The sequence below is a fragment of the Clarias gariepinus genome, chromosome 27 (assembly GCF_024256425.1).
Source record: "Clarias gariepinus isolate MV-2021 ecotype Netherlands chromosome 27, CGAR_prim_01v2, whole genome shotgun sequence".
In the NCBI taxonomy this organism is placed as follows: Eukaryota; Metazoa; Chordata; class Actinopteri; order Siluriformes; family Clariidae; genus Clarias; species Clarias gariepinus.
Window position 1 is genome coordinate 937501 of NC_071126.1, and position 14947 is coordinate 952447.

General features: G+C 41.2%; 1 protein-coding gene across 3 annotated transcripts in view; it reads right to left on the reverse strand.

Annotated features, from left to right (window-relative positions):
- vsnl1a (visinin-like 1a) overlaps nt 1-14947 on the reverse strand; it is an 84420-nt gene that overhangs the window by 17641 nt on the left and 51832 nt on the right. The window lies entirely within an intron of this gene.

Sequence of the window (14947 nt, forward strand, 5' to 3'; positions counted from 1 at the left end):
CCTAGGTCTCTGTTCTTAAATAACAATGTTCGTTTAGTGACTTCTCTGGTCGTGTCCCAGACGAAGTTACAGCATATTTTGTTAAGTTTTTTTATCCATTTATCTGGTGGTGGAAAGATATGTTAAAAACATTATTTTAGATAATGTAAAGGTTTGATAATATTAATTCGCACTTTGTAACTTAAGTTCCGCATTTTCCATTTATCTAATTCTTCCTTAATTACATTTTCTTTTTTAGCCCATTTAAGTTCAACACATCCTTCGTTGTCAATGTAAACACCCAAAACTTTTACAGTAAGTGTTGAGTCTCTGGAATTTGGACATTAAATTTCTTTGTAGGATTTCCGATCCACACACATTCAGTTTTATTCATATTTAGTGACGCTCCCGAGACTTTTTTCGTACGATTTAAAATACTCGAGTATTATTTCTAGGTCATGTTTTGATTTAATAAAAACTGTAATGTCGTCTGCATAAGCAGATATTACAATTCTGTTCTCCCCTAATTTTACTCCTTCAAGTCGCTTGTCACTTTGAATTTTATGAATTAATGGACTTATTGCCAGAACATAAAGGGCCGCACTCAGGGGACATCCTTGTTTAACGCCCCTCCTTACTGTAAAAGACTCTGTCAGATGACCATTGACGTGGACTTGCATATTAGATTGTGCATACAAACATTGAACCATTTTTATAAAGTGTTCAGAGAGATTGCACATTCTTAAGACTTCCCATAAATATTTTCTAGATATAAGATCAAAAGCTTTTCTTTGATCCAAAGCCACCACGTAAAAACGGCTTTGTGTTTCTCATACACAAGTTCTCTTAAGGTGTTTAAATTGTCCCACATGAGTCTACCTTTAATTGCACACGTTTGCTCTTTGGAAATAATTAAATCTAATAGTGTATTTCAGTCATACGATTCATGATTATTTTTGCAAATATTTTATAGTCTACATTCATTAGAGTTAAGTGTCTCCAATTATTAATGTCTTGTGTGTCTCCATTTTTATATAGTAAAGATAATATTCCATCATAAAAGGAGTCATACATGAAACCTTTGTTAATGCCCTCATTAAAAGCCTTAGTTAACAGTTTAGATATGTCTGAAGAAAATGTGTTATAGAATTCTAGAGATACACCGTCTTTCCCTGGTGATTTTTTTTTATTTAATTGCTGAATTGCTGAGTTGACTTCGCTCTCTTCAACTTCTTGATCTATATTTTTTGAAAACGTAGTTATTTGACCTTGATCATTTAAGAAGGTTTTTAACAGGTTATCATCAATTTCAATTTCTTTGTAAATATTTAAACATAGTTGACGGATTGTTTTCCTAATTTCTTCGGGTTGATTTACCACCGTTCCATCTTCTGCCTTAATTAATCCTATAAACTTAGATTCTTTTCTTCTATTATATAATGATATACTTTTGTTTGAATTTAAAAGTTCTTCTGTGTTCGTTCCTGCGTGCACCTGAATATTGAACAAGGTTTCACTATGATAAGATTCAATCTCTTTTTTAAGGTTATTTAAAGTGTTTTCTTCGATTTCATTTTGGTAGGCTTTTGTTTTTAACTCAATATATTCATTCATAATACCATTATATTTATCATTTTTTTCTTTGTTATACGTACGACTTTTATATTTTAAGAAGGCCTTTAATTGTTTTTTTTAAAACTTCCCATAGTTCACAATTATTTATTGTGAGTACATCTAGAGATTGTATTCTATTTATTTCGTTTTTTGTATCTAGGATCAAAGAAAGGATTTTTAACATTTGCACATTTAATTTTCAATAACTAACGCTTGGAACATTTTTAAAATAAAGTCCATACATAACAGTTAGATGGTCTGAGTCAATTAACAATTTAGTCTTATAATACTTTACTCCAAAATTGTTGCTAATGTAGATTCTGTCAATCCGGGTTTTGCAGTTAACATCAAATCTTGTAAAGTCAGTCTTCATTGGAAATAAAATTCTAAAAGTGTCCAGGCATTGGTGTTCATTCATCATGGTTCTTAAGAAGAAACTAATTACTTTAACTAATTTTACACAATTTATCTGAAATCCTATCATTTTCGTCAGTAATAGTGTTAAAGTCACCACAGATTACTATCGGAAAACCGACACATAATAACATTTTAAGTTTTCTAAATAATTGGATTTTCCTAACTGTCTTGCGCTGTATACAGATTAATTATTCTAATTTTCCGACCACAATAAAAGACATCCATGAACATGAGTCTACCTGGAATTATTTCTCGGCTTTTAATAGTTTTAATCTTGTTGTTATAAAATAATATTGCTATACCGTCTGTCTTATTTTCCCCAACTGAGAAGAAGGAGGGTCCTCTGTCCCACAATTCTTTTGTCTCTCTAACACCTGAAAACATTGTTAATGTAGTTTCTTGTAAACATAATATATCGAATTGTTGTTGACAAAGAGTTTTTAATTTTTTAAATCGATTAGCCTTGGATTGAATTCCTCTTACATTGGAGGTAGCGATTATCAAGTCCAATGACATTTAAACAGGAGAAGAGGTCAGTGATCATTTACCTTTGTCTTTCTCATCTTAGGTTTTCGCTGTTTTCTTGATCTGGTGATGCAAGAATCCTCTTTTTAGTCAGCGTGTCGGTTTTTGCTGATTTGTTGTTCATTCCTAGATCTTGCCTCATGTCCGGTGTTGACGTTGCCATCTCCGTCTGCGTGTGTTCCTCTCCTGTGTCTCTCCTCCTGGCTGTGCATCCTGATGTCTTCCGGAAGCATCTGAGCGGTTGCTGACGCTTTCCGATGAGTCAGAGTCGCTGTCGCTGTCATCACCACTGGTGGAGCTGCTTCCGGAGAGGAGGCTTCCTCGTCGTCGTGTCTTGTTTCTTCCCAGCTGTTTGCTACTTGATTTCTTTGTTTGGTTTTCTTTCCTGCTGTTGATTGAACCTGAGCGATTTAGACAGTTCTGGGTTCACCTGCCTGTTGTTGTCTTGATTTGAGTTTATTACTGTACGAGTTTGGGCACTGAAAGAAAGTGTGACCTTCTGTCTGACAAAGATTACACATTTCTCTATTGGTACAGTCCTTGCCCTTGTGCCCGAAATTGCCACATTTCCAGCACCTCGTCTTTCCGCAGTCTTTAGCTTGGTGGTCATGTGAATTGCATATAAAACAGTTTTGAGTCCTGTCCTGGATAAGAAACTTTTCCATTATAAGGGGCCATTGTGATAGAACTGGGAATTTTGATCAGAGAACCATCAGGATTTTTTTTTAGTTAAATTTTATATTTCCTAACTCCAAAAACCAAAAACCAAATTCATCATCAGGCTTGTAGACAGGTTGTAAGATTCGACAAAAACGCAAGAGATAGTGTTCAATATCAGCATCAGCTATTCTACCAGTCCAGAATTTTACAATGACATACTTGGTGTCGACTGGGGATGAAGAATTAATCTCCCAGTTCTCCCAGAAGCTATTGCCACTTGTATTGAAAATTGATGTAAATTTTTGCAAAGCTTGCTCACTGTTAAAACAAATCTCATAGTCTTTTTTATTAGTCATAGCAATGAAAGAGTGAACATCTAAGGCTGTGATCCATTGACTTTGTAGTAGGTTAGATCCTATTTCTTTCCTGCTTGGGGTTTCCCCTGAGCCTGTGTATTTCAAACGGGCCCAATGTTTTACAACCGTCGGTGGGAGACCCGCGTGGGCTGCCATTTTTTCTTCCTGACATCGCGCTGCTTTTACGAAATCAAAGGTCTTTCCACTCCGTGACCGCTGAAATCCGACACGACACTACATTAGGCTATGTCTTGACTCATTTGCATATCGACGGTGATTAGATGTTGACCGAAGGCTCAGGGGAGGTGTGTGTGTGTGTGTGTGTGTGTGTGCGCGCCTACTTTTTGTACTTTTATAAACATTCTAAATATAAACAAACAAAATACAGCTTTTTTTCTCAGAGGTAAACAGGAAAGTGAAGTTGTTCAGCTGTTTAGAGTCACTATGCAGATGTTATACTCAGTGTAGTTACCAAAATCTTTGGTTTAGTTCTCATTCAGTGGCCACACATCACTTCCACATTTCCCTCGCTTTTATTACGTGAGCATAAGTAGTGAAACAATTTGCAGGTTTATAATACACCGTGGCCAAGTATACCACGTTCCCGCCGATTAGACGCGTGGTTCGTTGCCTAGTAACACTGAACGAAACGAGGCATAATTGTGATAATGAATTTTCTTAAAACGTTATAAAATTAAATAAAGCGAAATCCCCTAAATTGCCTTATAAAATATCGCTGATTATCAACCCCAGAATGAATGGCGAATTGTCGATATTTCCCCGAAGCATATATATATATATATATATATATATATATATATATATATATATGTATGTATATATATAAACTGCATATATGGAATGAAACCTGAGATATTTACATATACACACTGAATGACGCATAGATAGTATGCGCGATCCCTTGCGCCATCTGCTGAGAGGAATGAGAATCGCAGGTTGGAAAAGGCAGGAAACGGCATGACGCAGCTGTCAGCAATTTCACGTAAATAAGAGCAAAATAGCTTTATACTGGTGCGATTTTAAAAATGTAAGCATACAGGGTGATAAAGCTCACAGAACTAGGAAAAGTCATGAAAGGAGGGTCCTGGAATTTGATAGAGTGTGAAGTATTTATTTTTTTTACCCCCTTGCGATCAAATGACCGGCTGGCAAAACCCTATCACCTCCTCCTCGCGGTGCCGGCTGGTAACAACGACCCCCTGGGAAGTTGGCTAACGGTGAAGGTGTTCGACGTCAGATGGTGCGACACATCGGTCGATTCATCTATTGGTCGCATCTAATGCAATGCCGTCAAACATTTTGGAGGAAAATGCTAGGGTGTCCCCCGGAGGCGACGCGCGTCGCCCTCGCCCGAGCGCCGTGACAAGTGGACAAGGGCTACCTACCCGTGGACGAGGTAGGCCAAAGAAGCGAGTCCAACTACAACGACTGGGTACCCTCAACATCGGTACGATGACTGGACGAAGCCGAGAACTATCATGCGAGTGGTCTCATGCTATGCCCCCCAGACGAATTGCTCGGACGCGGAGAAAGAAGAGTTTTGGGCCAGCCTAGACGACCACCTACACTCCTTCGAACCAGAAGAGTACGTCATAATTGGTGGTGACCTCAACGGCCACGTTGGTCAAGACAGAAGAGGCTACAAGGGGGTTCATGGTGGCCAAGGATTTGGAACCTGAAACGACGATGGAGGGCGCGCCCTGGACTGTGCCGAGGCACACGACCTCGCCATAACAAACACCTTCTTCAAGAAGAAATTAGCGCACCTAATCACCTACTCCAGTGGAGGAAGAGACACCCAGATCGATTATTGGCTAATCCGAAGGCGGCATCTGAATCTGGTGATCGACACGAAGGTCATCCCATCGACAAACATAGGCCCTCAACATCGGCTCCTAGTCATGGACCTCAAGCTCGACCTTGGCCAGCAGAGACAAGTGAGAAACACCGCCAACGAGAAGATCAAGTGGTGGCGGGCGCCCGAATGCAAACGAGACCTCGCGGTGGCACTGGAAACAACCGCCCTGGACATCGACCCCAACGAGCCAGTGGAGATCATGTGGAACCACATAGCTGGCCGAATCCGAGAAGCGGCAACCACCGTCCTGGGGAAGACCAAGCCGGAAAAGCGCTTTGTAGACAAGCAGATATGGTGGTGGAACCCAGAAGTCCAAAGTACTGTGAAAGAGAAATGATCAGCACTAAAGAAGTGGCGTCAACCCAGAGAAGGCGAGGACTACCAACGGTACAAGAACCTGAAGATTAAGGCGAAGGTGGCAGTGGCGAAGACCACGCACTATGACCAGCTGTACCACAACTTGGACGAGCCAGGTGGGCGAACAAAATATACCGCCTGGCCAGCAGCCGACAACGTTCAACGCAAGACATCGGCCAAGTGAAACATGTCAAAGACGCCAATCAACAGGTCCTGCGTGATCCACCCGCCATCCTCGAACGCTGGAGTGAGCATTTCTCCCAGATCAGTAACGAAGAGTTCCCCCACCCACCAATTTGCAGCGCTGACCCCGTCTATGGCCCAGTTCCGCCGATTACGACCGCCGAGATCAAGGCTGCTGTGAATAAAATGAAGAACGGTAAAGCGCCTGGCCCCTACGATATCCCTGCCAAAGTCTGGAAAATCCTTGGCCAGCAAGGTGCCACCGCCCTCAACACCCTCTTCAACACTATCATCAGGGACGGCAGGATACCAGCGGCCTGGACAACCAGTATCATCGTCCCCATTTGGAAAGCCAAAGGCGATGTCACCGACTGCAACAACTACCGGCCAATCCGTCTCCTATGCCACACCATGAAAATATTTGAAAGAATCCTAGACGCCCGCCTACGACAGCTCGCCACGATCACGCCAAACCAATGTGGGTTCGTCAAAGGATGCGGAACCATCGACGCCATACATGCTGCGAGGCTGCTTGTGGAGAAACACCGCGAGAAGAACCAAACGGTCCATATGGCATTCCTGGACCTGAAAAAGGCATTCAACAGAGTACCACACGACCTTATATGGCACGCCCTGCGATCCCACGGAGTCCCCGAGGCCTACGTCGATTGGATCAAACTCCTTTACACCAACGTCACCAGTGTAGTCAGATGCCCCGTGGGAACCTCACCGCCCTTCCCCATCAACGTTGGTGTGCACCAAGGCTCGGCTCTTTCACCGCTCCTGTTCGTATTATGTATGGACACTGCGACCGCCGATCTCCAAACCCTACATCCGTGGTCACTCCTGTACGCTGACGATGTTTTCCTGACGAATCAAACCAGAAGAGAGCTACAAGGACACACGCAGCAGTGGAAGACACGCCTGGCCGACCACGGCATGAGACTCAACACCAGGAAGACTGAATATATGGTGGCCAGCCCCCAAACCGTATTTGGGATCGACGATCAGCAGTGACGGGGACACCCTCATGGATGCGCGAGCCCGGGTCAATGCCGCATGGGCGAAGTGGCGTCAAGTGACAGGTGTACTGTGTGACCGTCGGATGCCGGATCATCTCAAGACAGTAGTCCGTCCAGACGCCCTATATGGATCGGAATGTTGGCCAGCCAGCGCCAAGCATGAACAGGCCCTGCACACAATGGAAATGCGAATGCTTAGATGGTGCCTAGGCCTTACGCAATGGGACCAAGTCATGAACGAAGACGTCAGAAAGCGACTTGGTATCGCGCCAATCACAGAGAAAATGCGCGAGGCGAGGCTACGGTGGTACGGACACGTTGTGCGAGCAGACGACACCACAGTGGCAAAAACGGCTATGGGACTCGACCCTGGTGGCCACCGCCCACGAGGTAGGCCAAAGAAGCGGTGGATGGATCGGATAAAGGAAGACATGAAGATCGTCAACGCCACCCCGGACGACGCCCTCGATCGCGCCAAATGGAGACGGCTTTGCAGCTAAGCGGACCCTGCCCTGCGGGATAAACGCTAGGAAGAAGAAGCGGTCAAATGACCACTGCTCGGCGCTTCTAGTGTTAACCCGCAACTGCTCAGATGTATAATGAGGTAAAAATGTCAGTCGCTCTGGTTAAGGACGTCTGCCAAATGCCTAAAAGTAAAGAAGGTGCAAAACTTAAAAAACTTAGAGTCAAGGGCCCAGAGCAATGAAGCCAGGAAACCAGGAAAAAGAACAGAAGGTAGCAGAGATGAAGATGTTGAGGTTTCCTTTGGGAATGAATAGGATTAAGAATTAGTCCATCAGAGGGATAACCCATGTTAGATGTTTTGGAGATAAAGTCTGAGAGGCCAGACTGAGGTGGGTTGGACATGTTCAGAAGAGAGATTGTGAATATATCGGTAGAAGGATGCTGAGGTTGGAACTGGCAGGCAGGAGGTTTAGAGAAAGACCAACAAGGAGATTTATGGATGTAGTAAGAGGAGCACATGAGGTTAGTTAGTGTGAGAGAAGAGGATGCATAGGATAGGGTTAGATGGGGCAGATGATTCGCTGTGTCAATCGCTAAAAGACGAAGATATATTTTTTTCCCATTGGCCAAATGCAATAAAATATGCCTATGTTACCTCAACCTTGGCCAATTACACCTGTGAAAACCCCATAAAATTCATTTAGTAGTTTTTACAGGAAGCATGCACAAACAAACAGACAAACAAACAGAAAAAAATTAAAGAAAAAAGACAGAAAAGGGGATCTTTTGGCCCCACAGATAATTTTGTTCGCAAATATCTTCAATGTACAGACATGCCAACTTTACAGTTTTAATGCTGCTGTAGACCTGTTTTATCTCATAACAGCCAGATTTTCATATGACAACTTCATAGAAGTATGTTAAATAAAGTTAACAAACACTGTTTACACAAATTGCATAGTTCTATAGACTAAGACATCTTAAAATCATGCTACACAAAATATTAAGATGGTTGTAAGGTTATATTTGTAACTGTAGTTCTATGACGAGGACTAACTATAAAAGCATGTTTCCTGCCATCATCAGTCGAGTATCTGAGCTTGGAAAACTGCCATGTCGAGTATTTGCCATCTGCCATGTCATACTTATCAACCCCAGTGAACAAACCCCTGAGTGTCCTGGATCTCAAATACCACATTTAAATACAAAACATTTTTCTGTTCTGCCTTATCCTCAGGACAAACATGAATGGATTTCTGGTACCAGGAGGGCACATTTAAATTCTTAAACTTAAAAGTCAGACACTTAATTGCTCTTTTAAAAGGTGCATGGCATATATTGAAGAAGTCATTTCTAGAGCTGCCTGATTAATCGTTATTATCAATTAATTCGAATTTATGGTTTATGGCGATGTTGAGAAATGAAAATCGATTTTACAGTTTCACTTTGGTTCGGCACCGCGAGCTTCTGTAGTTCTGCGAGCTTATTTCCAACAAAGGCGCGGTTTTTTTAAAGTTTGTGGCAACTAAAGGAAGCAGCACGACTAATTTACTCAAGCACCTCAAACAGAGACACACTGATGAATCGGCGGTGTGCTTGCTGCTGCAAGCTAAACAAGACAAGCGGCAGCGAGAAAAACAACGAATAAAAGCCAGGTGAAAACAGCAAACACATTTCCCTACTGTATCCCATATGGTAAGAGGGGCCTTGATGGAAAGATATTACTGATGTTGTGTCGTGTTATATCGTTTAAGACATTATGCCCATAAACACAGTATATATAAAAACATGTAAAATGCTGTCAGCCTGTTTGATTTAATTCAGCATGTTAATTACTTTTGTTCTAAACTAACAAGAAAACCTGTTTGTAAAAGCAAGTTTGCACTTTTGGTCCAAATAAGCAGTTCATGTTGGTTATATTATTTTGCTTACAAAAAAACCTATACCGTCTGTTACTCTGTTTTTTTTTTTATTCATTTTGAGGAAAATAATCGTTCTAAAATCAAAATTTGGTCTAAAAAATTGGATATTTAATTTATGGGGCATATCGCTCAGTTCTAGTCAGTTCCTAACCCTCTGGGCTGACTATCTAAAGACAGCAGATCTGCTTTATTGTGCTCTGTAATAAAACATAGACACTGTATATAGTGGAACCTTGAATTGCGTAATTCAATTGAATTTTCCCATAACTAATAATAAAAACTCAGTTTATTCGTTCCACAGCCCCAAAAATAAATAAAAATACAAATACAAAAAGTAAAATTAAAACAAATTAACCTGCACTTTACCTTTGAAAAAAGTAAAAGTAAATCCCAAAACCTAAGTTTTTCCATTAGTGTTTGTGCGCGCAGGCGGTGTATGTGTGTGTTTGTGCGCGCACGCAGTGTATGTGTGTGTTTGTGCGTGTATGCGTTGTATATGTGTGTGCGTTGTGTATGTGTGTGTGTTTGTGCGACATCCTCTCCCTCTTCTCATCTTACACAGTAACCCTTCGTCCTCTCTCATTTGTGAGCGGGGAGAAACTACTGTGCGAACTACTTTCAGACACACACACACACTAACGGAAACGCTGCCTCATCGGGGAAAATTAACAAGAAACATCTCTGACACTCGAGTGCGCACACACACCAATGGACTCACTGCTGTAAAGTAAAAATAAAACAAGTTAACCTGCACTTTGCCTTTGAAAAGAATCGCGACAGAGCAGTGTCTCCTTTAGAGTGTTTGTGTGTGTGTGTGTGTGTGTGTGAGAGGAGGGGTGTGCATGAAGGCCAGAGGAGGAGGGGTGTGTGTAAAGGGGCACGGTGTCCAATGACACATGCGCACACATAACGGAATCAGTGCAGGCTGACATAGAGAGAGAGTGAAAATGGATCTTTAACCTCTCTCATGGGACTTTCTTTTGCTTTAAAACCTAAACAAAATAAAAGAGGCTTTACATGCACACACGTGGTTACAGTGCAGTAGTAAACAGTACATGCACGCACGGTTGTTGATTATACCAGTAAGAGTAAATGGGGGAGAATATTACCCACAATTCCGCAGTGCAAGAGAGAGAAAAACTATTGGCTTAGTTGGGATCACATGACGCTCAACGTCAAAAGAAGACGTTGCATGCGTAATCCATGATACTTGGTACTTGTAAACCAAGACTTCCTCGTTTTTCAATTCAATATTTATTAAAACGTTTGCAGTGTTACTTGCAATCCGAGGTTCCACTGTATATACCGGCACCTACAGTAACACTTGTAAGCTTTGCCTCGACACAAAGCTGGGTTGGAAATACACTCCCCCGGCAAGCACAGACACATTAATAATTTTATTAATATGATGTGCTGTCACTATCCTTGTCAGAAACGATGGGTCAAGCACAGTATGACATGTTTTTGCTAAGTGCAGACACTGCTTATAAGTGCAAATCACTGACTCGTCTGACTGTAGTGAAGACACCCTTATAGCATTTATTTATTCGTTTTATTTTCAGTAATTACTTTATCATGGTCTGGGGTGAAACATTTCCAGTTTTAGAGTGTCTTGCCAGTACCAGCATTCTATCCTGTCAGCAAGTCTTGCTCCTTGTTGACTTTGCAACATTTTGCAACCTTTGCATTTTTTTTTGCATGCTACCTGTTATCACTCATGTTTCCCTTCTGGCATTTTGATTTTCATTTTGCTCTCTCAATGTCAGTCCAAACCACTGGTCTCAAACCCTGGTCCTGGGACCCCCTCCCACCATGTTTTAAATAATCAGCTAATTAACAGCCTCCCCTGAATAGACATAGGTGTGGTATAGCAGGGAAAACCCTAAAATGTGCAGGACAGGGGGTCCCCGAATGCTGGGGTTGGGAACCACAGACCCAAAAAAAAGATGTTTTGTTTTCCCTTACTTTGATTTGGGCTACTTTTGGTCTGGCCCATCTTACCTGCATCAGCATTCAAAATGCATCCAATCAGATACACTGTGATGATACCGAGGATGTCAAAGCTAATTCAAAAGTGAAGTCAATCAGCTAATGTGTAATTATGAAATCTGTATTCCACACCAGGTAAAATGTGGACCTGCATCTTTTAAGTCTAACTGACAACACCTCTTGCTAACGTTATGTCTGGTGTGCTTAAATTTTAATTACCTGTATATAGTCAGTTGGTGTGCGTCTCACATCTCTGTAGAGTTGGTGGTCAACAATTAAACTGTAAGTCAACATGTATTTTTAGAATTTATGATTAATTTTAAGTGAATTGTTTCATTGAAGTTTGGTTACACCCTGATTGTTACACAATGCTTCTAATGCCCAGGGTTTCTTTCCCACGCCACACATCCAGTGCTGCTGCTCCTGAAACACAGGTTTGCAGGAGCAATGTGATGACTGTAATGACTAGAAGTGATTCCCATCTTATCCAAATGAACACTTATCCTCACCGCAACGCTACAGTATGTCTTCTACTGCCGCATCATACGGTGAGTAGGGCTCGAATGACTGTGGAACTTATGCCTGTGTCCTCTGCACCTTCAGACTCTGACCACTCAAAGGAGAATCCAACACACCGAAACCCTCAGTGGAGAAGCCGGTCAGGTGTTTCTCACATTTAACAATACTCCATAGATTCTCTATGGGCCTCAGGTCAGGTGAGTTGGTCAGCAAACCAGCAAGTGGTAGTTTTGACACAGTTCAGTCGGCAGGTTGTTATCCTGCTGAAAATTTGTGATAAAATCTTGATAACAAATGACAAACAGGAGCAACCCACAACTTCTGTAGCTTATCATTTGTGTGGAGGGTTTCGATGATAATTTTCTGAACAAATGTCAAGTCAGAAGTTTTCCCCATGGTGGGTGGGTCAGCTTTATCATTCCTCAGTTACAAGTTAGGCCCGAGGCGTGGCAATACTTGTCTATAAATCCGTCCCATTCTCTGTTTCCAACGTTATATCTGACTCGAATGGACGTTTTATAATTATTGTGCGTAAAATGGCCCTAACTGGGATAATGAATGCTTTTTCAAAAATTTCTTTTTTGCTCTTTTCAATCTAAAATCCAGTCAACTTATTCTTGGGGGAGACTTTAACTGTTGCCTTGATCCTACTATCGACCGTACATCAAGTAAGAATGTTGCATCAAAATCTGCTAAAGTTATTCAAACGTTTATGGAGCAGTATGTAGTTTTTGATGTCTGGCGCTATTTCAACCACAATGTTAGGCAGTTCTCTTTTTTCTCCCAGGTTCATCATCCTTTTTCTAGAATTGATTACTTTCTCATTGATGATAAATTACTCTCCTCAGTCAGTTCATGCTTTTATAATGCTATTGTAATTTCGGACCATGCTACAGTCATAATGGACATTTTACTTCAAGGCAAACCCTGGTCACGTTCCCACTGGCACTTTAATCCTTTACTTCTCACTGATCCTGACTTTATTAAAGCTATCAATGATAGTGTTGATCTTTTCATCGATACCAATGTTAACTCTGTCACATCTGCATCGACCATTTGGGAGTCATGTAAAGCCTTTCTACGTGGGGGGATAATATCTTACTCTGCTTTTCAAACTAAACTTAAAGCAGAAAAACGCATTTCTCTTACTAAGGCTATATCAGAACTACAAACTACGTACAGTATGCACACACTCACCGGATGCAGATCTACTTAAAGATCTGCTCTTTAAAAGGGCAGATTTTGATATTATGTCCTCTAAGGAGGATGCAGAATTGATTAAAAAAACACAATAAAATTTTTATGAATTCGGAGACAAACGCATCATCACGGAATATTACTCAAATCAAAACTGATACTGTTATTACACTTAATTCTCAATCCATTAACAACCAATTTAGGGACTTCTACACCTTACTATATACTTCTGAATGCCTATTTGATAAACAATTTCTTTAGACCTCTGGACATTCCTGTTATTGATCCTGTAATGTCATCTAGACTGGATGAACCATTCATAGTCGAGGAGCTTAAGGGGGCTTTAATGGTAATGCAAAATGGAAAAATCCTCGGCCCTGACGGCTTCCCAGCGGAATTTTATAAGACATTCACTGACAAACTTTCCCTATTATTGTTAATGATGTTTAATGAATTGCTACAGGTTGGCAGTTTTCCCCAGATCAAACCATTTTTTTTTAAAAACAGGCATTCTTTTCATAACGTTATAGGCTACTAAACATTCTGTACTCGCCTTCATCTTTGGACATATCCGAATTTATTATTTCAGTGGATGCAGAGAAGGCATTTGATCGTGTAGAATGGTCTTATCTGTTTTTTACCCTTAAAAAGTTTGGTTTCGGCGATATATTTATTTTTTGGATAAAGCTCTTGTATTCATCCCCCCTGGCTCGGGTTCATACAAATAAGAATTAGTCGGACAATTTTCTTCTGAAGCATGGAACCAGGCAGGGCTGACCGCTTCCTCCCTTGCTGTTTGCCATCGCTATTGAGCCCTTGGCAATAGTCCTTAGATCCAGTCAGATTCCGTATTTTTAGAGGAGGTATTGACCATAAATTGTCTTTGTATGCTGACGATCCTTTACTGTTTATCTCAGACCCGGATCGATCCATCCCCAATTTTCAGGTTATAAATTGAATTTACACAAAAGTGAACTTGTGCCCCTTAACGACGCAGCTCCTGTCTTATAGTTTCTCCTCATTAACATTTAAGGTCTCCCTAGAATCCAACAGCAGCTCCCAATACAGGCCAAACTAATTCACGACACCCAACGTTGGTCTCTTTTACCTTTATCCTTAGCTGGCCGTATAAACTGCATTAAAATGAATGTGCTCCCTAAATTTTTATACTTTTTTTAAGTTTATAAAAAAGTATAAAATGTTTATATGCCGAAACATTTTTTCCATTCACTCGACTCTTGCATCTCTCACTTTATATGGAACAAAAGGGCCTCCCGAATCCGCAAAGACATTCTTAAAAAAACTAAAGGTATGGGCGGCCTAGCCATACCTAACTTTTTATTTTACTACAGGGCTGCAAACATTCGCTCAACTCTGTACTAGTGGTGTTTCAGCAATAAACCACCACCGTGGCTACAGATTGAGGCTGCCTCCTGTGCTCCCTCATCTCTTACTTCTCTATTGTGCCTTCCGCTGACAGATGTAATGGTGTCTTTGCTTCTTTTGATCAATTAGGAGATGCTTTTCATTTACAGAATTTTACTCGTACTCACTTTTCTACATTCCCTGCTATTTGCCCTTCTACTCCTTTTGATTCTGTTCTTAAACTGGATCCTAACCGCAAAGGTGCAATCTCAGCATTATACTCCACTGCCCTCTCACTTCATTCCTCTGCTTCAGACGGTCTGCGTTCTGTTTAGTCCGAAGACCTTGGTATTGATATTAGCCCTTCGGTTTGGCTCAAATTCACATGCATCCTACTCTTTGTGAATCCTATCACTGAACCTTGTAGTTGTGCTTCTTAATTCATGTGTCTCTGAGAGGAAACAATAAATGTCTTCCAAAATTAAGCTAAATATAATT